Raw genomic sequence first — 27,958 nt, forward strand, 5'->3', positions numbered from 1 at the left:
CTAATTTGGTAGAAAACTCTCACTAGCACACGAAGCCATAATTGAAGTTTATTGAAATAATAATCCCCCTTCTAAGACATCAGAATAGGAAGCCAATTCAAAATTCTATTTAATATCAAAATATCCTGAAACTATGCCAAAATCTCATTCTAAACCCAAACTATATCTAGAGGGATGTTCGAAAATTCAGATGATGCTCTGTGGTTTTATTTTTATGTTCCTTCACCACTGCTATTTTTGTTCTGTGATATAAATTTTTCTATCCTCCCACATGATCCAATTTTCCAATGACATTTCTAATCAAACAAAACTCAAGCTGGGAAACCTTATAAGAAGGTCTTCATTCTTGGGATTTCACATTACAACTTAAAACAGAAAACTGAATAAATAACAGAAAGTTAGCTGTAACTCATGCAAGTCGACTGGGCATTAAAACATTTAGACTTCCTTGAATATTTGCACTTAACATGAATTACGTACTGAAATAATTAGTGAAAAAGATAGCAATACAGAGTTAATTGTGCCCGCTTCATATAGAGAAATCAGAAGCAGAGGAGGCATCATGCAAGTTTCTCAGCATCTCAAATAACACAATAATAGATGCAATCCTTTCTATAAAGTGCTAATCTTAGCTCATCAAAATAAGTTATTTCCCAGACTTTTTTCTCAGTTCTTTTTGGAGCCCTTCAAATGTAAAAAAGATTAAGAGAATGCATCATAAATCAGTAATTACTTAAGACAATATAGAAAAAGCTGTAGCACCTACCTCATACCATATAAAATTGTCAATAAGTGATTTAATCACAAAATGAAATTCTAAAGGCACCACAAGAAAATAAGTACTCTTGCATTGGGAAATGCCTAAGAATGGAAAGTAGACATTATGAACAACCACCAAACCTAGGGTTAAAAAAAGCAAAAGAAAAACAAACAAACAAAAAACCTGTGAAAAATCTTGAGGCAGGGCTAGAATATGAGTTAGGAAACACAATCTTAATTCAGCAGTTATAACTTGTCTGGTTTACATAGTGAAGGGATGGAAAGCCCAAAGGACCAAAAGTTAACCCACCAGCCTATGGATCTGATCATTCTTATCCCCGTGGCAAGAATGTCCCTCTGGAAATAACCAAATCTGGCAATTGTAGTTATGGATGTTAACACTAATAACTGCCTTTTCCTGTTCTAATTCTGTGTTCATCAAGCAAACTTCTATTTAGAATATAACTTGCCATAAACATCTACTTTAGGGAGAGAATGTGTTGTTATGGTGACACAAGTTTTCTGGTACATAAAATAACCAAATACCATTCATTCATTTATTTATTCATTTAATAAGCATGGAGGAGAGCATACACTCTGTGCACAGCCCTAAGATTATTAAGTTAAATAAACATCAAAAAAAAATCCTAGTTGACACCAAACCAAGGAATAGATATGGTGGAGGTAACTAACATCTTGCTTTGTGATTATGCACCCCCGCCTTAAAAATGTTTCAGCATGCACACCCACGTCCAAATCACATATTTGTGACCTCCTACACTAATATATTGGACAGGTTGTAAAATTAAAAAAAAAAATCTAACTCTAGGGTGATCTGATGTGACTTCCATTTTCTTCCCAGGAGTAATCCAGATGTGGTTCTGTTCGTATTTTGCGTGTCCTTTTTTCATTCCATCTGCATCAAATCCCTTGGCGGGAGAGTTCAAGGAAGCAGAAGTGATAACTAGGATCCACTGGATGGCCAACTAAGGGTGCACCAGGACAAGTAAGGTGAAACAAAGTTTAACTTATCTGTGTAGAGACAGTGTGAAATAAGGATGCTTCCAGGAATTGTAAAAAAAAAAAGCAAAAATTCAGAGAAGGGAATACAATGCCCCATGGAGAGTCAGAGGTCTTTTTTTTTTTTTTTTAACAAAACAAAAACAGAAAATTTAACACAGAGATTTTTACTAGTAAGCACTTAGAAGCTGAAAAAAATAAATAACAAAAATATAAACAATATCCTTTGTGGGCTAAGCTCAAAAAAAGGAAGAAGGGCACTGGCCCACAGGGAGGGAGGAATGATTTTACCAATGTTTAGAGTGTGACTTGTCACGAAATTTCTAGAGGGGATTTCTGCAGGACTTACATCAGAAATTCTACTTTATGCTCAGGAAAAGTTTCAGGATATGCGGAAAGGCTTACTTAAATATTTATTAGGTGTTAACTACATGCCAGACACCTGTGACACACACAGCTGGGTCACCAAGATGGCCCTGCAGGAGAGGACTTGTTGTGTCCGGCTGTCGCCCCTGCAGGCATGGCCTTAGCTGCAGAGCCACCTTGCCCAGGGTGGGTCACCCCAAGACTGATGGAATTGGGCTATAGAGGCCCAGCCATTCTGGCTCCACTGGGATGACACCAACAGGTCATTTGACCTCAGGAGCCAAGGCAGCTGGGCCAGCACTGCAGCTCAACTCCTCCCTCTGCTGGGTGTTGCTTCTGCTTTCTCCCTTGCACAGGTGTTGATCCAAAGCGCTCACTCTAATAAGCAACCTGTACACTAAACTCTGCCTCAGTGTCTGCCCCCGCCCAACCCCCCCACAACAGCTCTCTTCTAGAAGTTGACGACACCATGGTGAACAAGAGATAAAGATCCCTGTTCTTGGCACTCACATCTGGCTTAGAGGAAACATAAAATAAACAAATAGATGAACAAGGTAACTGCAGAGAGTAATTAGTGTGCTGAAGAAAATAAAACAAGATAATTCGAGGGAGCAACCAGAGCTGTGTGGAGGTTATTTCTTGATTGAGAGGTCTGATAAGGAAGTCACATTTAATCAGAGAGCTGAACAGCAAGAAAGGGCCAGCCAGGCACAGATACGGTGGCAGGTGTTTCAAGAAATTGCAAGAGCAAAGGCACTATGGTATAAAAAAATAAAAATTTAAAGTTATTGAGAGAGAACATCAAAGAATGTCTGTATGACCTTAAAGTGGGAAAGGGTTCTTTAAACAAGTCACCAAAAATGCAAACCACACAGAAAATTTAACTGCATTTAATGTAAAGCGTCTGTACTACAAAATATACTATAAACAAAGGGAAAGGGCAAAACCACAGACCCGGAAAAAATATTTGCAGTGTGTGTAACTGACAAAGAATTATTGTCCAGAACATGTAAACACCCCTCCCACCCATGAGAAAAACAACTCTAGAGAAAGAAATGGGATCAGGGATTAGGGCTTTTTATTTGTAGCACCAATGTTTCATTTCTATTGAAAATTATTTGAAGCAGCATATCTGACAGCTGAAAATTAAGATTCAACAAGATGAATGGGGGAGTTGGTATTCATTTTAAATTGGTCTCTGCCCTTTTTAAAACCTGAAATATTTCATAAGTTTTTAAAAAAAAAAGATCCCATGTACCTGGAGTTTAGGGAGCAATGGGAAGAGATTGCAGGAGAGAGATTGGATTTCATTCTGATTTCAATAGGAAGCAAAATGGAAGGTCTTAAACAGGGATGTGAGATCATGATTTTAAAAGAACACTCTGGATATTGTGTGGAGAGGGGATTGAGAGGTGCCAGTGTGAATGAAGAAGACAGCTGTGAAGCTGTTGTCACAGTTCACATGAAAGATGATGACAACTTGATCAAAGATGGTAGCTAAGGAAAGGTGGACAGAGTGTTTTGAAATAATTTTGGACTTACAGAAAAGATGGAAAAATAGTACAGAGATTTCCATATTATCTTCATCCAGCTTCCCCTAATGTTAACATTTTACATGATCCTAATACAATAGCTGAACGACAGATTGCACTGGATTTTCATCAGTTTTCCCACAAATATCCTTTTTCTGTCCCAGGAGCCAATCCAGACTCTCACATCGCATTTAGTTGTCATGTCTTCTTAGTCTCCTCCAATCTGTGGTAGTTCCTCATTCTCTCCAATCTCGCCTAACTTTGAAATTTTGAGGAGTATTGGTCAATTATTTTGTAGAATGTTCCTCAATTTGGGATTGTCTGAAGTTTTCCCATGCTTAGATTGAGGCTGTGCATTTTTATCAAGAATACCATGAGGTTATGCTGTTCCTTCCTCAGTACATCTTATCAAGTGGTACACAGTTACCTTTTGCGTGTGTGTGTGTGTGTGTGTGTGTGTGTGTGTGTGTGTTGAGAACACTTAAGATCAACTCTCTTAGCAAATTTCAAGTAAACAACACAGTATTAATAACTTATCATCCAACTACCTACTTTTTTCAATCATTTTTCCCTTCTGGCAATCAATTCCCTTAAAAAAAGGATAAAATCTTTGGCCATATTGGGAGGCCACAAACAGTAATCATTAGTTAGAAAAGTCATGGTGAACTTAACCACAATATTACCAGGCTTTTTGCTTCCTGACAATGAAGTTCGGTGAAGCTATCTCACTAGCTTCCTGCAAATCACAACCACCTTATCATGTCACCATTATCAGAAGAATCTCTGTAAAACCATCCTAGAACTATTTAAGCTGTTCTTCGTAAAAACGCAGATTTTTACGAAGATGTCCTTCCACAAGTGAATAAACTGTGGTACATCCATGCAATGTAATACTATTCAGTGATTTTAAAAAATGAGTTATCATGCCATGAAAAGACACGGAGCAAACTTAAATGCATATTACAACATGGAAGAAGCCAGTCGGAAAAGGCCACATATTGTATGATTCCAACTATATGACACTCTGGAAAAGGCAAAACTATGGAGATCTGATCAAAAGATCAGCAGCTGTCGGGGTGGAGAGGAGAAAAGGGAGTGAAGGATAAACAGGGGAAGCACGGGGGATTTTTAGGACAGTGAAACTCTTCTGTATGACTCTATAATGGTAGACACATGACATTCGCGCTGGTCAAGGCCCATGGAACTACACAACACAAAGAGTGAACCCCAATGTAAACTACGGGCTTTAGTTAATAATAGTGTACCAATATAGGTTCAATAACTATAACAAGTGAACCACACTAATGAAAGATGTTAATAATAGAGGAAATCATAGGAGGGAGCATATGGGAACTCAGTACTTTTTATTCAATTTTTCTATAAACCTAAAACTGCTCTAAAAAGTAACGTCTATTATTTTTTTTTAAATGCTTTTCAAAGCACAGATAAAGCTACAAAAGTTAAAGTGAAAATATTTTGCTGGAGAAATCTGGTTTCTCTCCCTTGAGATTTCCAGTAGTATATATAGATTGACTTTATTTACCTATCTTTTTTCTGAAGTTAGGTCATTTCTTTCCAATGTGTTGGTGAAATACGAGAGTGACAGGTCCCTGCTGTGGCCTCAGGTATGGGAGGTGCGTGTACATTGTCACCGAATTGAAAGAGGATGACTGCTAGTGAGATGTGCAAAGCAAGCGCTCACGGATATTGGCTGTAAGGTTACTGCAGAGGCAGGGAGCAGATAGGCGTTGAGACCCCACCACAACAAGCTACCGCTGTTTGCATGTGCCCAGCCTGTGTGCCAGACAGTGAGCTGAGAAGCCATTAAGTCATCGAGATGACTCCAGTCCCTGCCGCTGTCTGACTATGACTGCTTGAGGTACCCTCAGTGAAAACTGCCTACCTGTCCAATCCATCATCAGATCTGTGACAGATGCTAATACTAAATGATCGTTGCGTGTCAGTAAGTTTGGGGTGGCTTGTGTACAGAAAGAGACAAGTGAAACAGGTAGTAACTGCTACCATTACTCTACTCAGTTTTACTTTCATCTTCTTCCTAATAGATGAGCCTTTAATATTTACATCAGTTATTTAATAAATTTTAAGTTTTATCACTATCTATGGCAGAACTAGCTTTTTACCTAAAGGCTTTGCCTTTGTCTGAATGATCAGTTGAACATGCTTTTATCTTTTGAAAAATCTGCTGCTGGGAAAACTCAGACTAACACTATGATCTTCTAAAAGTCAACTGTACAAAAGTCTAGGAAAAAAAGACACTCCCTGATAACAACTTTTTTATTTCCAAAGCTCTGCATGGCATCTTTACAAAAGAATAAAAGAAACATAGGAGAAAATTAAGGCATGTTATGACAATCTTATAATAATTTTAAGTACAAAAATTTGTTTTTTATTGTTTAATGTTATTCACTTAAATGTTAACCTGTTTCTTCTGTTTAAGTAGCATTAAAAATAGAATTTGCCTCCTACATACTCTGTTGAGCAGATCTTTTAGCACTGCTTTGTCACTTGTTCTATTCAGACAATTCACTTCTTAAAATTGAAAATAGCTTCCAAATGCTATTATCATTTTCTAACTTTCATAGACACTGAACGGAATGCTAATTACATTCTAGTTCTAATTTTCATATTTTTAATTAATTAATGGAGCCACATAGTTTTTATTTGACCAAGTAACTAGGCAAACATGAAGAGATAACTTCTTTAACCATACTACATCATAAATATTTTTTGTGAATTTTACACTATAAAAGGGTGGAACATAATTTCTGTGAAGTGCAGAGGTTTTTATAACAATCATTTTGAAAATATGTCCATCAAATCTCAATTCATTGACAGTTTTTGGTTTCCTAGAGATCTCTGCTAGAGATCACTGCACATCCTCTAAGCTTTTATCTCTCAACCACACATAAAGAACTTTTAAAACAGTTTATCAGTCAGTTCTTGCCACAGCAATGCTGGACCGCCAGCCACTCTAAAATTCTGTGACACGTTACGATTAGCATCTATTTCTCAACAATGCATCCAGAGGGTTAGCTGGGGTAGCTCTACTCCATGTGTCTCTTCTGGGGCTATAGGTCTCATTCTGTTCTTCTCAAGAGAATAGCAGAAAATAAGAAGTCCCAAAGTGCAAGCATATTTCAATCCTCTACTCGTTAACATCCTAACATCCCATTGGCCAAAGCAAGCCACATGACCCAATGTCAAAGGGCAGGGAGGTTAGGCCATGGCAACCGTGTAGACGTCTAATTCTACTACATCAGAGTGAAGCATTGGGACCAAAAAGTCAGTCCACCATAAATGGTAAATGAGGACAGGTATGCTCCCTTGAACCCTGAATACTATACCTGGCCCACCGGGATACACGTCTAGAGCCAGGCCCTGAAGTCCAGCCAGGTCAGTTCCTTAGTCCTTCTTGTTCAGGTCTCATTCCAGGTCAAAGGTCAAATTTCCTCCTTGTCCAGACCTGATTCTAGGATGCAATCGTAGACCAACTGTCATGCCATTACCCTCAGATATTCTAAAGGAACGACCTAATATGAACTTTCCCAGAACAACACAATGGAATAGATAAAAGAAGTAGAAAAAAAGCATCATTCTGGAATGACAAAAGCAGTAGTAACTGTCACCATTTATTGACAGCTTAATATGTGACAAGTATTGTGCTGCTGCTTTACAGACCTATTTCACAAGATGGGAGGTATCCACATGGAGGTACCCTAAAACATTATCTATCTCATGAGCGGGGACTTTGGTCGTCCAGTTTTATACCCACTGCTAAATTCTAACTGAATATAGTAAACATAGTTTTGGCTGCCCTTCCCAGCCTGAGACTTTTTACTTTCTAGGACTTTATATTTTTAGTGGAGAGACAAAGAGAGGGGGGAAATATGGAGCTGATTTATTGAAATTGTAGATTAGCCCCTGCTACAGGATTCCCAGAGCATTACTGCTTTCTGTCCTTTCTAGCAGGTTCTTTAGCTGATCTTTTGTTTAGTGAAGCATGGCAGATCCTTCCAAAGGATAACTTTTTGCTGGCATCTTCAGAGCCAGTTTCTTTCTGCTTTCTACCAAGAACCCGAACTGCACAGAGGTCTCCCACATGAGTAAGCTAGCTAGAGTCACATAGAAAGTCAGCACTCACTAAATAACTAAGGTCCTGGAGGGCGGGAAGACATTTTTCATCTATGTATACTTAGCGTCCGGAACACAACATGCTACAGACTGAATGTCTGTGTCCCTCCCCCAAATCCACATGTCGAAACCTAATCCCCAATGTGATGGTATTTGGAGGTGGGACCTTTGGGAGGTGATTTGATCATGATGCTGGCGCCCTTATAAAAGAGCCTCAGCTTTCTCACCCCTTCTGCTAACATGTGATGACACAGCAAGGAGACAACCAACTGTGAACTAGGACGCAGACCGTCACCAGACACGGGATCTGCTGGCGCCTTGATCTTGGACTTCCCGGCTTCCACAACTGTGAGAAATAAATTCTGTTACTGATAAGCCACCTAGTCTATGGTGGTTTGTGATAGCAGCCTGAAAGGACCAGGACAAGATGTAATTTATTTGTTCCAGATTTGCATGCAGACCATCTGGCTCCTGTTATTTAAAGATGACATCTATCACTCACCTCCATACTATCTCTGTACTTCAACTTCCCTGAGTTCAGCAAATTTTTAACCTGAGAAGATCAGGAGCTCAGGCTATTTCTCTGCAAATATTCAGTCAGCAAAATTATTCTGTGAGGACTTATGTTTAATTCGGGGCCTTGTATTAACAAAATGCATACCGGCTAACTACAAAAGGGTTGTCTCAAAAGAAAAACATATGCCAAAAGTTCCCCTAGCCTGGCATGGACAACTATATAGAATGATAAATGTTCCCTATAATACTTTAACATGGATAAGGAAAACTGAGGCTTTTTAAAATCCAAGTTAGCTTCAGAGAAATAAGAAGCTTATTCTAAAACCATCCTGGGTATTGTCAGTTACCAAAGTAGCTTGAACAAGACTTAGGAATAAGTTCTTTTTAAGGGAAGCTATTCTTTATCTGCAAAATAAATTTCAGATGCAACACTGAGAGAAGAACTAAACTTTGCAACATCAAAAATACATGGAAGAATTTTTTAATACAATTTTGGAAAATTAAAGTGGGCTACCTCTTAGGGCTGCAGCTTGGCTGCACCTTTAGCTCCCCTAGCATGACCTTACCTTCACTTCCAAATCTCATGGGAAAATAAAGACTTCGCCAACCTGATGGCTGAAACCGAAGCTTCAAAGCTGAGTTTGGTCTGAATGGGCCTTACCCTGAAACCATCACAGGTTCAGTGTGCTGACTGGCTTAGGGAATCAGGGGTGAAGCTCACCTCCTAGAACACAAAGCCTGCAAGGAGTGGGAGAGCTTGCTACATAATGAGAACTGGGGCTGATGCTTGAAGTAGAAAGAATGGGAATAGGAGACAAATCACAAATGTCTGCTGCTATAAAACCATCACTGAAAGATAACAACCATTGACATTTTGTTATATGTGTGTACACACACACATACATACACGTGTGTAAGAAATTAGAGCATTTAAAAACTGATTTATAGAAACTAACACAAAATTTAAAATTCTGTATTATTCTATTTATATGAAATTTAAAAAATAAATCTAAAAGTAGGTGAGGGGGTGCCCAGGGCTGGGGGTTGGAAGATGATGGAAATGTTCTCTGTCTTGATTAGGATGGTCACCATTTACACCATTTGTCAAAACTCATAAAACCGTACTCTCAAAGTGGGTGAATTTTATTGTATATACATTAGACTAGAGTTGAAAATAAAACAAACCTAAACTAAACAATAAAAACTGATTTATAGTCTTCTCTTTTTACTTTTTCATGGACAACAAGCATTGTTGTGTGAGAAGAAGCTACCATCAATTTGAAAATATACTGTCAAAAGTCCCAAATATTGGGACTTTTTGGTCCCAATGCTTCACTCTGCTGTAGTAGAATTAGACGTCTACACGGTTGCCATGGCCTAACCTCCCTGCCCTTTGACATTGGGTCGTGTGGCTTGCTTTGGCCAATGGGATGTTAGGATGTTAAGGAGTAGAGGATTGAAATATGCTTGCACTTTGGGACTTCTTATTTTCTGCTATTCTCTTGAGAAGAACAGAATGAGACCTATAGCCCCAGAAGAGACACGTAGTCCCCAGAATCATAGAATTAGGAGAGCTAAGTTAAAATTCCTCTTCAAACTGGGGGCCTGTATTAACCACTGTAGGTGACCAACTTCATTGTTTTTCTAGTTTCTCATTCCTCTGCAACTCTTTGTAAAGATTAGTAGATATAAAATTTCCTCTTCTCTCTTAAAGTAGCACACCACATACACTCTATATATGCCCTTTTGCACTTTGGTGCTCTTACTTAGCAATATATCCAGGAAATCATTCCATAGAGATCATCCCACTATTTGCCACAGCTGTGTGGTACTCCATTGTGTTTATTCAACCTTTCTTCTATATTTGGAAATTCATGTAGTTTCCAGTATTTGCTGGAATTAGTTTTATTTATCCACTTACATATAATTTGACAACCATGATGTTTTCTGTTTCTGAGTAATGCTGAAAGTGGAAGTTTCGTGTGATTTTATTTACTTATGTTATTGCTTTTCATGTCATTTGGGTAGAGTATAGGGAGATTTGAAATCAAGTGACCATCATTAACCTCCAGATTACCAATTGTATTTTTTAATTTCAAAAATTATTTCTCTTTCATGGCAACCAGTTTTTGTTTTATGGATTAATGTTTTTCCAAATCTCTTGAAGAATATTAACAAAACTTTAAAAAAAATCTCTCTTCTGATCCCTGAATTGTCTCTGTTTTCTCCGGGGTCAATTTTTTTTTTCTTTTGTACCTTAGTGTCCTCGAAAACATATGATTGTTGATTTCCCATTCTCATTCACGGATAAAGGGCTGAGTTGCTAATATGAGTACATGGCATAGATGTCCTCTGAATACGTTCAGTCTAATTTCCCTTCTAAGTCCCTCAGCTGAATGGGATGGCTGACTGCAATCTCCATGTAAACGGGTGCTACCTTGTCCTTTGGCAAGACAGAACAACCCTCACTCCCATCCCCACCAACACTAACAAAAAGGGCTTTACTTTGGGGTACCCATATCCATACTCTGATCCCTAGGATTCTTCACACAGATCAGCTGATATTTTTAGAAGTCACTGTTACAGTTTTGTCTTGGAAACAATCACCCAATACATTGATGATGACAAGGGATGGGGGTGAGAGTTCAAGCTCAAAACTAATCCAGCGACAACACTTCTCTAGGTAACTCTTGAATTAATCACCTACTAATTCTTCTCTTCTCGTCTTACCACCTGTCAGTCTGTAGACTTTCCATGGCTATGACACTAGCTTCTACCTCCACTGTAGATACTTCCCTGATAATTCTTTAAAATTTAGCTCCTGTTCTAGTTCATCTTTCAGTATTATCCCTTTGACTTTCCATCTTTAAGAAATGGGTTTCAATCTCTGATCTTCCATTGTTCTCTCCTTCCATCTCAGAGCTCTTACGAATTCATTCTATTTTCAATTTCCTTTTAATACTGTCAGTGGAATGTGTGAAGGATAAGAGGTCAATGTGAATATTCAGTTAGACAAGCTTGTATCATTTCTCCTCCCATCTCAGGGCTCTTATGAATTCATTCTATTTTAAATTGCCTTATAATGCTGTCAATGGAATGCGTGAAGGATAAGAGGTCAATGTGAATATTCAGTTAGACAAGCTTGTATCATTTCTCCTCCCATCTCAGGGCTCTTATGAATTCATTCTATTTTCAATTTCCTTATCATCAATGTATTGGGTGATTGTTTCCAAGACAAAACTGTAACAGTGACTTCTAAAAATATCAGCTGATCTGTGTGAAGAATCCTAGGGATCAGAGTATGGATATGGGTACCCCAAAGTAAAGCCCTTTTTGTTAGTGTTGGTGGGGATGGGAGTGAGGGTTGTTCTGTCTTGCCAAAGGACAAGGTAGCACCCGTTTACATGGAGATTGCAGTCAGCCATCCCATTCAGCTGAGGGACTTAGAAGGGAAATTAGACTGAACGTATTCAGAGGACATCTATGCCATGTACTCATATTAGCAACTCAGCCCTTTATCCGTGAATGAGAATGGGAAATCAACAATCATATGTTTTCGAGGACACTAAGGTACAAAAGAAAAAAAAAATTGACCCCGGAGAAAACAGAGACAATTCAGGGATCAGAAGAGAGATTTTTTTTAAAGTTTTGTTAATATTCTTCAAGAGATTTGGAAAAACATTAATCCATAAAACAAAAACTGGTTGCCATGAAAGAGAAATAATTTTTGAAATTAAAAAATACAATTGGTAATCTGGAGGTTAATGATGGTCACTTGATTTCAAATCTCCCTATACTCTACCCAAATGACATGAAAAGCAATAACATAAGTAAATAAAATCACACGAAACTTCCACTTTCAGCATTACTCAGAAACAGAAAACATCATGGTTGTCAAATTATATGTAAGTGGATAAATAAAACTAATTCCAGCAAATACTGGAAACTACATGAATTTCCAAATATAGAAGAAAGGTTGAATAAACACAATGGAGTACCACACAGCTGTGGCAAATAGTGGGATGATCTCTATGGAATGATTTCCTGGATATATTGCTAAGTAAGAGCACCAAAGTGCAAAAGGGCATATATAGAGTGTATGTGGTGTGCTACTTTAAGAGAGAAGAGGAAATTTTATATCTACTAATCTTTACAAAGAGTTGCAGAGGAATGAGAAACTAGAAAAACAATGAAGTTGGTCACCTACAGTGGTTAATACAGGCCCCCAGTTTGAAGAGGAATTTTAACTTAGCTCTCCTAATTCTATGATTCTGGGGACTACGTGTCTCTTCTGGGGCTATAGGTCTCATTCTGTTCTTCTCAAGAGAATAGCAGAAAATAAGAAGTCCCAAAGTGCAAGCATATTTCAATCCTCTACTCGTTAACATCCTAACATCCCATTGGCCAAAGCAAGCCACATGACCCAATGTCAAAGGGCAGGGAGGTTAGGCCATGGCAACCGTGTAGACGTCTAATTCTACTACATCAGAGTGAAGCATTGGGACCAAAAAGTCAGTCCACCATAAATGGTAAATGAGGACAGGTATGCTCCCTTGAACCCTGAATACTATACCTGGCCCACCGGGATACACGTCTAGAGCCAGGCCCTGAAGTCCAGCCAGGTCAGTTCCTTAGTCCTTCTTGTTCAGGTCTCATTCCAGGTCAAAGGTCAAATTTCCTCCTTGTCCAGACCTGATTCTAGGATGCAATCGTAGACCAACTGTCATGCCATTACCCTCAGATATTCTAAAGGAACGACCTAATATGAACTTTCCCAGAACAACACAATGGAATAGATAAAAGAAGTAGAAAAAAAGCATCATTCTGGAATGACAAAAGCAGTAGTAACTGTCACCATTTATTGACAGCTTAATATGTGACAAGTATTGTGCTGCTGCTTTACAGACCTATTTCACAAGATGGGAGGTATCCACATGGAGGTACCCTAAAACATTATCTATCTCATGAGCGGGGACTTTGGTCGTCCAGTTTTATACCCACTGCTAAATTCTAACTGAATATAGTAAACATAGTTTTGGCTGCCCTTCCCAGCCTGAGACTTTTTACTTTCTAGGACTTTATATTTTTAGTGGAGAGACAAAGAGAGGGGGGAAATATGGAGCTGATTTATTGAAATTGTAGATTAGCCCCTGCTACAGGATTCCCAGAGCATTACTGCTTTCTGTCCTTTCTAGCAGGTTCTTTAGCTGATCTTTTGTTTAGTGAAGCATGGCAGATCCTTCCAAAGGATAACTTTTTGCTGGCATCTTCAGAGCCAGTTTCTTTCTGCTTTCTACCAAGAACCCGAACTGCACAGAGGTCTCCCACATGAGTAAGCTAGCTAGAGTCACATAGAAAGTCAGCACTCACTAAATAACTAAGGTCCTGGAGGGCGGGAAGACATTTTTCATCTATGTATACTTAGCGTCCGGAACACAACATGCTACAGACTGAATGTCTGTGTCCCTCCCCCAAATCCACATGTCGAAACCTAATCCCCAATGTGATGGTATTTGGAGGTGGGACCTTTGGGAGGTGATTTGATCATGATGCTGGCGCCCTTATAAAAGAGCCTCAGCTTTCTCACCCCTTCTGCTAACATGTGATGACACAGCAAGGAGACAACCAACTGTGAACTAGGACGCAGACCGTCACCAGACACGGGATCTGCTGGCGCCTTGATCTTGGACTTCCCGGCTTCCACAACTGTGAGAAATAAATTCTGTTACTGATAAGCCACCTAGTCTATGGTGGTTTGTGATAGCAGCCTGAAAGGACCAGGACAAGATGTAATTTATTTGTTCTAGATTTGCATGCAGACCATCTGGCTCCTGTTATTTAAAGATGACATCTATCACTCACCTCCATACTATCTCTGTACTTCAACTTCCCTGAGTTCAGCAAATTTTTAACCTGAGAAGATCAGGAGCTCAGGCTATTTCTCTGCAAATATTCAGTCAGCAAAATTATTCTGTGAGGACTTATGTTTAATTCGGGGCCTTGTATTAACAAAATGCATACCGGCTAACTACAAAAGGGTTGTCTCAAAAGAAAAACATATGCCAAAAGTTCCCCTAGCCTGGCATGGACAACTATATAGAATGATAAATGTTCCCTATAATACTTTAACATGGATAAGGAAAACTGAGGCTTTTTAAAATCCAAGTTAGCTTCAGAGAAATAAGAAGCTTATTCTAAAACCATCCTGGGTATTGTCAGTTACCAAAGTAGCTTGAACAAGACTTAGGAATAAGTTCTTTTTAAGGGAAGCTATTCTTTATCTGCAAAATAAATTTCAGATGCAACACTGAGAGAAGAACTAAACTTTGCAACATCAAAAATACATGGAAGAATTTTTTAATACAATTTTGGAAAATTAAAGTGGGCTACCTCTTAGGGCTGCAGCTTGGCTGCACCTTTAGCTCCCCTAGCATGACCTTACCTTCACTTCCAAATCTCATGGGAAAATAAAGACTTCGCCAACCTGATGGCTGAAACCGAAGCTTCAAAGCTGAGTTTGGTCTGAATGGGCCTTACCCTGAAACCATCACAGGTTCAGTGTGCTGACTGGCTTAGGGAATCAGGGGTGAAGCTCACCTCCTAGAACACAAAGCCTGCAAGGAGTGGGAGAGCTTGCTACATAATGAGAACTGGGGCTGATGCTTGAAGTAGAAAGAATGGGAATAGGAGACAAATCACAAATGTCTGCTGCTATAAAACCATCACTGAAAGATAACAACCATTGACATTTTGTTATATGTGTGTACACACACACATACATACACGTGTGTAAGAAATTAGAGCATTTAAAAACTGATTTATAGAAACTAACACAAAATTTAAAATTCTGTATTATTCTATTTATATGAAATTTAAAAAATAAATCTAAAAGTAGGTGAGGGGGTGCCCAGGGCTGGGGGTTGGAAGATGATGGAAATGTTCTCTGTCTTGATTAGGATGGTCACCATTTACACCATTTGTCAAAACTCATAAAACCGTACTCTCAAAGTGGGTGAATTTTATTGTATATACATTAGACTAGAGTTGAAAATAAAACAAACCTAAACTAAACAATAAAAACTGATTTATAGTCTTCTCTTTTTACTTTTTCATGGACAACAAGCATTGCTGTGTGAGAAGAAGCTACCATCAATTTGACAATATATTGTCAAAAGTCCCAAATATTGGGACTTTTTGGTCCCAATGCTTCACTCTGCTGTAGTAGAATTAGACGTCTACACGGTTGCCATGGCCTAACCTCCCTGCCCTTTGACATTGGGTCGTGTGGCTTGCTTTGGCCAATGGGATGTTAGGATGTTAAGGAGTAGAGGATTGAAATATGCTTGCACTTTGGGACTTCTTATTTTCTGCTATTCTCTTGAGAAGAACAGAATGAGACCTATAGCCCCAGAAGAGACACGTAGTCCCCAGAATCATAGAATTAGGAGAGCTAAGTTAAAATTCCTCTTCAAACTGGGGGCCTGTATTAACCACTGTAGGTGACCAACTTCATTGTTTTTCTAGTTTCTCATTCCTCTGCAACTCTTTGTAAAGATTAGTAGATATAAAATTTCCTCTTCTCTCTTAAAGTAGCACACCACATACACTCTATATATGCCCTTTTGCACTTTGGTGCTCTTACTTAGCAATATATCCAGGAAATCATTCCATAGAGATCATCCCACTATTTGCCACAGCTGTGTGGTACTCCATTGTGTTTATTCAACCTTTCTTCTATATTTGGAAATTCATGTAGTTTCCAGTATTTGCTGGAATTAGTTTTATTTATCCACTTACATATAATTTGACAACCATGATGTTTTCTGTTTCTGAGTAATGCTGAAAGTGGAAGTTTCGTGTGATTTTATTTACTTATGTTATTGCTTTTCATGTCATTTGGGTAGAGTATAGGGAGATTTGAAATCAAGTGACCATCATTAACCTCCAGATTACCAATTGTATTTTTTAATTTCAAAAATTATTTCTCTTTCATGGCAACCAGTTTTTGTTTTATGGATTAATGTTTTTCCAAATCTCTTGAAGAATATTAACAAAACTTTAAAAAAAATCTCTCTTCTGATCCCTGAATTGTCTCTGTTTTCTCCGGGGTCAATTTTTTTTTTTCTTTTGTACCTTAGTGTCCTCGAAAACATATGATTGTTGATTTCCCATTCTCATTCACGGATAAAGGGCTGAGTTGCTAATATGAGTACATGGCATAGATGTCCTCTGAATACGTTCAGTCTAATTTCCCTTCTAAGTCCCTCAGCTGAATGGGATGGCTGACTGCAATCTCCATGTAAACGGGTGCTACCTTGTCCTTTGGCAAGACAGAACAACCCTCACTCCCATCCCCACCAACACTAACAAAAAGGGCTTTACTTTGGGGTACCCATATCCATACTCTGATCCCTAGGATTCTTCACACAGATCAGCTGATATTTTTAGAAGTCACTGTTACAGTTTTGTCTTGGAAACAATCACCCAATGCATTGATGATGACAAGGGATGGGGGTGAGAGTTCAAGCTCAAAACTAATCCAGCGACAACACTTCTCTAGGTAACTCTTGAATTAATCACCTACTAATTCTTCTCTTCTCGTCTTACCACCTGTCAGTCTGTAGACTTTCCATGGCTATGACACTAGCTTCTACCTCCACTGTAGATACTTCCCTGATAATTCTTTAAAATTTAGCTCCTGTTCTAGTTCATCTTTCAGTATTATCCCTTTGACTTTCCATCTTTAAGAAATGGGTTTCAATCTCTGATCTTCCATTGTTCTCTCCTTCCATCTCAGAGCTCTTACGAATTCATTCTATTTTCAATTTCCTTTTAATACTGTCAGTGGAATGTGTGAAGGATAAGAGGTCAATGTGAATATTCAGTTAGACAAGCTTGTATCATTTCTCCTCCCATCTCAGGGCTCTTATGAATTCATTCTATTTTCAATTTCCTTATAATGCTGTCAATGGAATGCGTGAAGGATAAGAGGTCAATGTGAATATTCAGTTAGACAAGCTTGTGTCATTTCTTTATTAGAGCATGGATAGCACCATGAACTCTGCATGGATCGTGTGGGATAGAGCTGCACTGCTCATCACAAGTGTTAATGTGCATGAAGGTTTGCACCCTGGGTAGGACCTGTGGCTCACAGGAGCCATGCTGTAAGTTCTGCTGCAGTCTAGAGACACAAGCCGTCGAAGGTGGAAGAGCTAATGGAGTGAAAAAAGTGCTGGATTGGTTGTCCTGGTCAGTCCACGGGTTCCCAGGGAAAAGTATTGCCTTCCAGGAAGCTCACCCCTATGTATATCACAATCATTCTATTCTACCGCCCTAGAACATAAAGCGGCTGTATATGATAGAACCATAAGTAGATACCAAGAATTCAGTCCCCTAGTCTTTCCACTTCTGTACACAAAGAACATTGGAAAACTCTGCTTATCTCTCTATGCTAATGACATCCATTTTCCACCCTTGATAATTTCAGATATGAAGTAGAATTTCCTGGACTGACTCAGCCTCAAGTTTCAGATACCAAGAATAACTGGGCCGCTTTTCGTATTTATATATTATTTCTGCACATTGTCATAACAGTCACAGTAATATTCCATTTTTAAAACATCTTTATTAGATTAAGGAGAAGGTTAAATATTTCTCAAAAAGCATTCATGGTAATGGCATTCTACATCTTGAACTCAACTTTAAGGATTTCATGTAGAATTACTTCAATTTTTTAGCATTAGCTGCAAACACCGAGAGATCTTAGAAAATGAAATCTATTTTTCTTCACAGGCACAGAGAGAGGAGGGACTTTAACATTTGATAATGACAGAAACTCATTTAATTGCTGAATTAACCTGCATTCATCGTACACAAAGAGCTGGAGAGACACGCCCTCCTCAGGCTCTCTTGCAGGGTTTCCATCTCTACTCGTTGCATTGCTCTGTTCTAGTGACTCACCACGAATATTGTCCATTCTGTAGTTCATATTTCCTTTGTTTTTCAAAATCCCTGTATGCAGTTGTTAAATATTCATTTCTTTATTTTCTCCTTTCTTCTTGAAGCTGGCCTTCTGCTGCTTTGCAGATTTCTCATTAATGATCACACATAAAAAATTTGCTGCAGGGAATCCCAAGCTCAGATTGAGAATGATTTTCTTTCTCAGGACCCTGAGTCACATTCTCCTTTGTCCTTTTAATTTTGATCTGTAATATGTCGTATGATAACTTGGATTCATACTCACAGAGAAAAGAGTCGTCATAATCACACTTTCAAAAATATGCTAAGGAGAGGGTCTCAAACATGAGTTGCTAATGCCATCTAAAATTCCGTTTGATTTATTATCTCTCTTTTCTTTCCTACCTATTCACCTGTCACTTAGAATGCTTTAAGGGTGAGTGTCTCAAAAAGACCAAAAGAACAGATATGGGCATAAAGTTGATGGGAGCTTACCAAACTCCAGCAAAGTCTTTGATATAAGTAGAGTTTTTTTTTTAATGGATTTAGAATTTTCAACTTCAAAGTTTTATCACAACATCCCTTTAGTCAAAGATTACAAATGTAATAAATAGCCTTCTGGCTCAAGACTAGGAAGGTTTTATAAAGCCTTCCTGATTGAGTGTAAAGCAGCCCATCCATTTGTACTCAACTTTATAGAATAGTGGATAAAAACATGGATTTTATAGTCAGAGAGACCAAGGTTCAAATGCATTTCTAACTCTTATTACTTATATGATTTGGAGTATGGTTTTTAAATATTTCTGAGTTTCATTTTCCTAAGGTGCAAAATGGGGAAATAATAATAACATCTACTTCACGGAGTTGTGACAGGGATGGAATGAGATAATGTATGCATAGTGCTTAGCAGAGAGCTTGACACATAGTAAGCAGAGGAAAATATTAACAAAAACAAAGAAATGCCTTTTGAATAGTATCTCTGTACTATTGCAGAAGATAACTTGTGAAATTTCTACCCTTTTCTTTGATATTTCAACATCTTTATTTTATGAATGGAATTTTTACCCTCTAGACATAGCTTCTAAAAATGCTTAATAAAATATATTCTTAAAATTCTTGTTTAAGAATTTTAAGAAAAATTGAATAAGCCTGGGAGAAAATGAGAAAAACAAACAAACAAACTAACACGGAGGGAATTCCTTGGTCGTCCAGTGGTTAGGACTCTGCGCTTTCACTGCGGAAGGCACAGGTTCAATTCCTGGTCAGGATGGAACTAAGATCCCACAAGGTGTGTCCAAAAAATAAATAAATAAATAGCAGGATTATTTAAAAACAAAAAACAAAAACCCACAGAGAAGAGGAGCAAAGGAGAAACATGAGTTGAGGGAAGTAGTGAGCACTGGATCTGAGAGATGCTTAGGGACCACCACCCCAAAGCCTGGAGCTTCGGTACACGAGGGTGTGGGGAGAAAGCCTGGGGCCTTTGTAGAAAAGGGGGCTGGATCAAAGACCATTCACTTAGAGGCAGCATCCTGGGAGAAATATACTGTTACGAAGAGGACAAACTAGGAAAAAATAACCTTTCCACAAAAGCAGTTGCCGAGAAAGTTTTCTCTCTTGGTCTTCGTTCTAGATAGAGCTAAAAAGAAAAAAGTCTTCCCTGAAAATTCTTGATCACTGGTCAGACCTCATGCAGGTTTGGGGCCTGATTCATAGTTTTTTCATAGCCCTAAAAACTGCTGACCAAAAATTGTTGTTTAAAGTGTGTGCAAGTTTATCATGCCCCAGGTAATGGTAGGAGCAAACATAAGTACTCCCTAAAAGAACACATGTTCTTGTTCAGACTGAAAGAGTCTCAGAAACACTTCCAACAAATGTAAGTTCACAATAAAAAATAAAACACTTAAGAAAAGCCACTGTGAGTGAGAGTCAGCAAAAACAACCAACAACAGAATCAGACCTGCAAAAAAATAAGACACTAGGATTTTCAAGTGCATAATACAAAATAATTATGTTAAATGTGTTTAAAGAAACAAAAAAGTGCAACACAACAAGAGCAAGATACCATTAAAAAATAAGTAGGCAGATTTTTTAAAGAACCAAAGAGAAGTTGTAGAAATGAATGATGTAATCGTTTAATTTTAGAACTGTCTACAATGGTTAAATAGCAGACCTGAGATAAGAATTAGGAAACATGGAGGTATTGGACAACACTACACAGAAAGCAAAGAATGTAGACAACAAAGAGATGAAAAATATTGAAAGCAGATTAATAGGAATTGAAGACCTACTAAGAAGATGTAACATGTATAACATTTGGACTTCCTTTTCCATTGCCCCTGCAACACTAGAAGTGAAAGCAACTTCCTGCTATTGTTCACCTCTGAATTACTGCCCTCTATATAGCTTCTTTGCATTTTCATTACCTCTGTAAGCAATCCCCTGTAGTAAATTCCCTCTACCGAAAGGCTTAAAGTTGTTCCTCTTTTCCTGGCTGGACCCAGAATGATAGAAATACTGCTTAAATTTTAATTTTCTAAGTTAAATATGCATGTTATGAGTTTAAGAGTAAACACAGGGCGAAAAGTAGAAGAAGGAAAAGAGCTCCCAATCAATTAAAAATAGGCACAAAATGAAGGGGGGAAAAAAAGAAACAGAAAAAACAAGAAAAATAAAAAGCACAACATTAAAATGGCAGGGATGTGTATATATATATATATATATATATATATTAGCACTTACAATATATTTAAATGGATTAATGGAAATAGTTGAAGTCTTCAGTTAAATGGCAGAAATTTTCATATAGGGAGTCAGAATTCAGCTACATGAAAAAAGGAAGAGACATGTAAGGGAAAAAAAAAAGGTTGAAAATGAAGGGATAAAAATAATTATATAAGGCAAATACCAACCAGTAGAAAAGGTGGATAGCTATACTAACATCAGACAAAATAGAAATTAGGGCAAGAACACTTTTGCTCTGTTATGATAAAAGTTTCAGCTCACCGAAAGGATTAAACAATTCTAAATTCACTTGTTCCTAATCGCATAATTTCAAAAATATAAGCAAAAATGATAGGAAAAATGGGCGAAATCACCATCACAAAAGGAGATTTTTGACTCATCTCTCATAATGGATAGAATAAGCAGATTTTAAAAATAAGTTAAAAAATCATGAATGTCATGATTAACATGCTGGATCTAATAAACATGCATTGAACCCTAAATCAGCAATTGGAGAATATCCATTTCCTTCACACATGGAACATTTCTGGAAACTACATCTTGAATTATTATGCTGTAGCAGAAACACAGCTCTGGCAGGATCCTCTGGTTTCTACCAGCTTGCTGAGCTACTGTTCCTACTTTGCAGATTGAAATGCCAGCAGCCACTCTGGAGCAGTCTAATTCACGCAGTCTAACATTTTTCAAACTGTTATGCATAATATCTAATCTCCCTGGGTCCCTAATGTTCTCACAGGTGCTAAACAAAGTCTTCCTCTGCCCTTGCTTCCATAAAGCTCCTCTTCAGAGAAAGACCAGAAGTCCTGGCCCTTGTTCACCCGTCGTAGCAGATGCTTCTAGAACATGTCTATTTGTCCTTAACATCACTCAAATTCCTCACCCTGCAAGTTCAATGGTAACTAATTTAAAGACGGTTTTCTGTTTAGTAATTTCCATTTCATGTCATCTCTAAAAATTTTTAGAAGCACGAAATGGGTTTTTTAATCTTCAAATACACAAAGTCATGTAGTGCATAAAAAATAGTTTTGAATGTTACAAAATTTCCACATAGTACCTGACATTACAAGGCATGGAAAGCCCTCCCAAAGATTCTACCACCTGCCTTGTGCCTCAGGGTTCCATAGTCAAAGATGTGGTGAAGCAAATAGCTTATTATAAAGTGACAATGCTGGACTTCACCTGAGTCCTGTGCCCCTGGTAAGCAGTGACAGTTGAGAAACCTCCCTACCCTTTGTAACTCTTTCATGTTTGAGAAATGGCAAAGTGGCTAAGTAGCTAATGGGTTGACTACAAAGGACCACCATGTTCCTGCATGTTCTAAAGTAAGACCCACCTCCACCCTTCCTTAATGACTGTCTTTTTTTAAAAAAACCTCAAGTTTTCTCCCTCTGCTTTGAGACATTTATCACTAGAGAATGCTCTCTCTGTTGCAATAGCCTGAGTAAAATCATCTTAATTGTCTGGTGCATTTTGTCTTTTAGGATTTGATGCTGTGACTCAGATGACATTGGTCTTAGCCTTATGATCCCATTGTCTCCTACCAGGTAAGGAGGCTTCTCAGAGCCTTTAGTGCCCTGTTCCTGAGTGACAATCCAGGGACCCAAAAGTGAGCTCAGCTCCTGATGCTGTGTTCTAAACTCTTGTCCACCCATAGCATAATAAAGATTTGATGTGATTCCTTGTGAGTACTTGTTTCATATCTGGTGCTGGTTTCTTTTGGTTTCATGGTCTGATCATTTTGTGATTTCTATAAATGTGTTAATGATTTATAGAGATCTTGTTTCTCTTGGTTGGAACACAACAGAGAATCTGGTATGTTAGCCCTTTATGCTTCTCTTTTTGTCTATTTTGAGTTCAAATAAATTAAGAATTTGTATGTCTTGGTGATAAAACCCTCTTAGATTTAGACTGTTGAGATTTGTACTTCTGTGTTTATGCTTAACCCATGGCTGAAATTTAAAAAAAATAAAGCTATAAGCCCTCTATTTGTGTCTGGTTGTATGTTCTTTGTGTAAGTACATAACATTTTCCTACCCTTTCCTGGTATTAATAATTAGACTATAAAATCTCTTAAAGGAGCCTTATTCTGATTGGTATAGTGATAAAAAGCACTTATAATTTAAATATTCCTAAAATTTTCAGATATTAAGGAAATTGAAACTCCTCAAATGTTAAAAAAAAAAAAAGGTCTCCTTATAGAAATGAACTCAGAAATGTTTTAAGAAGTTCACATAATGTAGGTCTATCCTTGGCAAACAAGGCAAGTTTAATCATTTTGATTTAATTAAAAACAGCTATATATTTTCTATTAGATTAGTGTAAGTATAATTTACATGGAGACTTTTATTCTACTTGGACATGTTTTCCCTAACCATATGCAAGTTTGCTGATTGAATAAGATAACATTCCTTCTACTAAATGTTTAAGATTATGAAAAATGTAAATATGTTTAACCAAAATTGAATCACTCTTCTGACAAATTTTATTTCAATAGTGTCGTGGACCCAAAATGTGGTTAAGGTTGGATGCTGAGGACTTCCCTGGTGGTGCAGTGGTTAAGAATCCGCCGTCAATGCAGGGGACACGGGTTCGAGCCCTGGTCCGGGAAGATCCCACATGCCACAGAGCAGCTGAGCCCGAGAGCCACAACTACTGAGCCCGCACGCCTAGAGCCCGTGCTCCGCAACAAGAGAGGCCACTGCAATGAGAAGCCCGCGCGCTGCAACGAACAGCAGCCTCTGTTCACCGCAACTAGAGAAAACCCGTGCTCAGCAACGAAGACCCAATGCAGCCAAAAATAAATAAATAAATAATTTTTAAGATTGGATGCTGAGGACTTCCCTGGTGGCGCAGTGGTTAAGAATCCGCTGTCAATGCAGGGGACACAGGTTTGATCCCTGGTGCGGGAAGATCCCACATGCCACAGAGCAGCTGAGCCCGCGAGCCACAACAACTGAGCCCGCACGCCTAGAGCCCGTGCTCTGCAACAAGAGAGGCCACTGCAATGAGAAGCCCGCGCACTGCAACGAACAGCAGCCTCTGTTCACCGCAACTGGAGAAAACCCGTGCTCAGCAACGAAGACCCAATGCAGCCAAAAATAAATAAATAAATAATTTTTTTTTAAAAGAGAAAAGATTGGAGGCTGATGACGCTACACAAACACCAAGAAGGTAGGAAAAGGTTTATTACTCACAGAAGATGCCTTTCTGGAGAGAGCAGGGCAGGCCTCCCAGATAGGTCCAAAATGGCTTAAAAAAGAACAAGGAAAGGAGACTGGCTTTCCGTTTTCAAGGTGGTTAGGGGCAGGGCTGGAGTGCAGTTTTCCACGTGCAGGCAGGGGCTTGCATGGATTGAACTCCTGTCCCACAAGCCCGACCTGGGCACCAAAGGAGGAAGCACCTGGGCTTCCTGATCAACCTCCCCAAAGGTGGGACCGAAGGAGGGAGAGGGAAAAGGGAGACTTAAAAGCTGTCAGCACATCAGCTTAGGCAGACTCTTAATTATACACAGTAGTATGCCAACTTGAAGACAATTCCAAGATTTTTAGGCAACTTAAACCTTGCACTGGTATTAACTTGAGTGAATCAATGGTTACTGGATGTCTAGATAATTTCTAAGATAGAATACTGAAAAATCGGTTACTAAGCAAAATTTTAAGTTTATATATTTTGCCTTTTATTCTTATGATATAGAGAGAGGGTATGTACTTGGGTCTCTTAAAGAGCATTTTCATTTTTGCTACTTTGAGAAGCTGTGCTATAAGGGATATGTTTGTGTCAAGGAAATGAGAGTAGTTTTGTCCTAAAGTAGAAGGACTATTCCAGAATAAGGAGAGAAAAGTGTAGGGCACACCCTGAATGAGTATAGAAAGGTGTGGAAGTTTTGCTGAAAGGGAATTTTGTTGTTGTTGTTACGATCAAGGTGGCCTAAAATTTGATGGGTGTATTAGTCTATTGCAGCTGTAAGAAATTACCACAAATTCTGTGGCCTAAACTGACCGAAATTTATCATCTTATGGTTCAGAAGTTCAACATGAGTCTCACTGGGCAAAAATCAGGATATCATCAGAACTGCATTCCTCCTGGAGGGTCTAGAAGAGAATCCATTGTCTTTCCTTTGCAAGCTGGTAGAGGCTGCCTGGAATCCTCTATTTACCGCCCCCCTGCAGCTTTGGGAACATATGTATATGTATAACTGATTCACTTTGTTGTAAAGCAGAAACTAACACACCATTGTAAAGCAATTATACTCCAATAAAGATGTTTAAAAAAAAAAATGTCAGCAACAAGCGGTGAGTGTTCCTCACTTTGCATCCTCTGACACTCTCCCCTGCCTGCCTCTTCCACATTTAAGTGATCACCATGATTACATTGTGATCACCAGACAATCCAGGATACTCTTATTATTTTGTCAAATGATTGACAACCTTAATTCCATCTGCAACCATAATTACCTCTCATCATGTAATGTAACATATTCACAGGTCCTAGGGATTAGGAAGCGGACATCTTCAGGAGGGGCCATTATTCTGCCTATTGTAATGAATTTATTTATAAGATTTTCAAGAGGAGATTTCATATCAAACAGTATACTGGTATTGCAATAGAATTTGGCCTTCTCTCTGTTAAAATGGAACATTTTCCTTGGATTATTGGTGTGCTCTAAGAAGAGGCTATAGAAGTTTATCTTATTATCTGTGTAATCTGCCTAGATAGTTGCCCAGATCCCTAGGGGGACTCTAGGTTGCCTGGCAGCTCACCTTTTCCCCCAGAATATGAAGAAGCCCCTTGGGCTGAAATCCAAGGACTTGATATAAACCTCAAAGGACTCACTGCCACAGCAGACCACGCATGGGCTAGATTTCCTCCTGGATGCAAAGGGAGAGTCCTGTCTGGACTACTAGGGAAGTCCCATGAAATACTAGGGTCATGCATTTATGTATAAGAGAGGTAACCGGAACTGTGGACCACATCATCAAAAGCACTGACATTCCGGCTCCAGAACTTCGATAAACTCAACATGTAGTCCTGCAAGATTTTTCTCCACTAATGTTTTGGAATCCACTGATCCGGTTTACTCTCAGAGTTCAACTCCTGGCTTTTTATTTTAATACAACCTTTGATATTAATATATGTCTTTTTCATTGTAGGCATCCCTCTCTGAAGATACCTGATCCAGCCCTTCAAAACAGCCGGACTTTGCCACCACCTCCCAACAGATGATTCAAATGATTTTGCAGGAACAAGGCCAACCAGAGTCCTCTCAAGTCTATTTCCTAGCCCAACTTCATTCTACTTGCGAAGTTTATGATTGCCTCTCAGTTATTCGACAAGGAATGGTATTCTACGTGTTGAACAAAAGTGGGGATTGACAATGTTGAGCTTTATCTGAGCCCGGTGTTCCTGGAAAGTAGCAACAGGGTCAAGAAATCCTTCCACCATCTTGTGACTCTTTTGGGTTCCAAGAAGTGCAACCAGCTAACACAAAGGAGTCTGCCCTTGCAGATTGGGAGATAAGACATAGCCCCACGTTTCCTCAATGACTGCCTTGTTCTATAAAATTCTAAGTTCTCTCTTTCTTCTTTGGGGCATTCCTTAATGAACATTCTTCCTGCCCAACTTCGTTCTACTTGCGAAGTTTATGATTGCCTCTCAGTTATTCGGCAAGGAATGGTATTCTACGTGTTGAACAAAAGTGGGGATTGACAATGTTGAGCTTTATCTGAGCCCGGTGTTCCTGGAAAGTAGCAACAGGGTCAAGAAATCCTTCCACCATCTTGTGACTCTTTTGGGTTCCAAGAAGTGCAACCAGCTAACACAAAGGAGTCTGCCCTTGCAGATTGGGAGATAAGACATAGCCCCACGTTTCCTCAATGACTGCCTTGTTCTATAAAATTCTAAGTTCTCTCTTTCTTCTTTGGGGCATTCCTTAATGAACATTCTTCCTACCGCAGTAGGCTGAATAAAATATTTCCTTAATTGCCTAGTACATTTTCTTTCACAAAAGCACAAAGCCATCCTCAAATTAGCTATTTTCCAAGCTGACTTTTGCTTTACTTGGAACCCCTGCTCTTGAGGAGAAATGTACCTTGGTTAGCTGTTCAGAGCATGTGGTCTGGAGAAAACCTCAAACTCTGGCTCTGCCACTCATACTATGTGACCACAGCCAAGGGACTTGATCTTTCTGTGTTTCCATGTACTCATCTGCAAATGGGGACGACGATGACGATGATGATGATGGAACCTATCTCACAGGGTTGGCATGTAGAGAGCTCATAATAAGCGCCTGGTTCAGAGAGTTATATGCGCGTCTGTTATCACTGTTTGAGGAAGACCTAAAGTTCACCAAGTCTTAGATGGATGGATGGATGGATGGATGGATGGAGGAAGGAAGGAAATATGGGTGAGGGGGCAAGTACTATTATAAGCAAAAGATGACTTTTTAATCAAATATAGTATTTCTTTACAGTTAAATGAACAAACTGAATTCTAAGCTCTATCTCACAGGTGTGCCTTTAATGTGCAGAAATCAAACACAATACATTTCGTCGTGGAGGGAGTGGGTCCTACACAGTCAGCTGATACGATCCAGAACATTGCACTCAGTGTTCTGGGGTGAAGGCATGTGAGGCAGTGTGACCTAACTTCAATTAATGACAGCTGTCTCCGGAGACCCAATTTCTTCCCTAGGGAAATAGAGTATAAATTAAAGTCTAGCCAGATTGAAATACATCACTGTTCAATGAGTGCAGAAACTTGAATTCACACTTTTTGATTTATCAGTAAGACAGAAATGCTTTCAACATATAATCAGCCCCATCGTTCTTCACACCCAATCGAAATACACAGATTAATTCAGGCACTGAATGTGGGAAATCTTTTTAAACTCTAAAACGGACAGCAGAAGTGTA

The sequence above is a fragment of the Physeter macrocephalus genome, chromosome 15, assembly GCF_002837175.3.
Source record: "Physeter macrocephalus isolate SW-GA chromosome 15, ASM283717v5, whole genome shotgun sequence".
In the NCBI taxonomy this organism is placed as follows: domain Eukaryota; kingdom Metazoa; phylum Chordata; class Mammalia; order Artiodactyla; family Physeteridae; genus Physeter; species Physeter macrocephalus.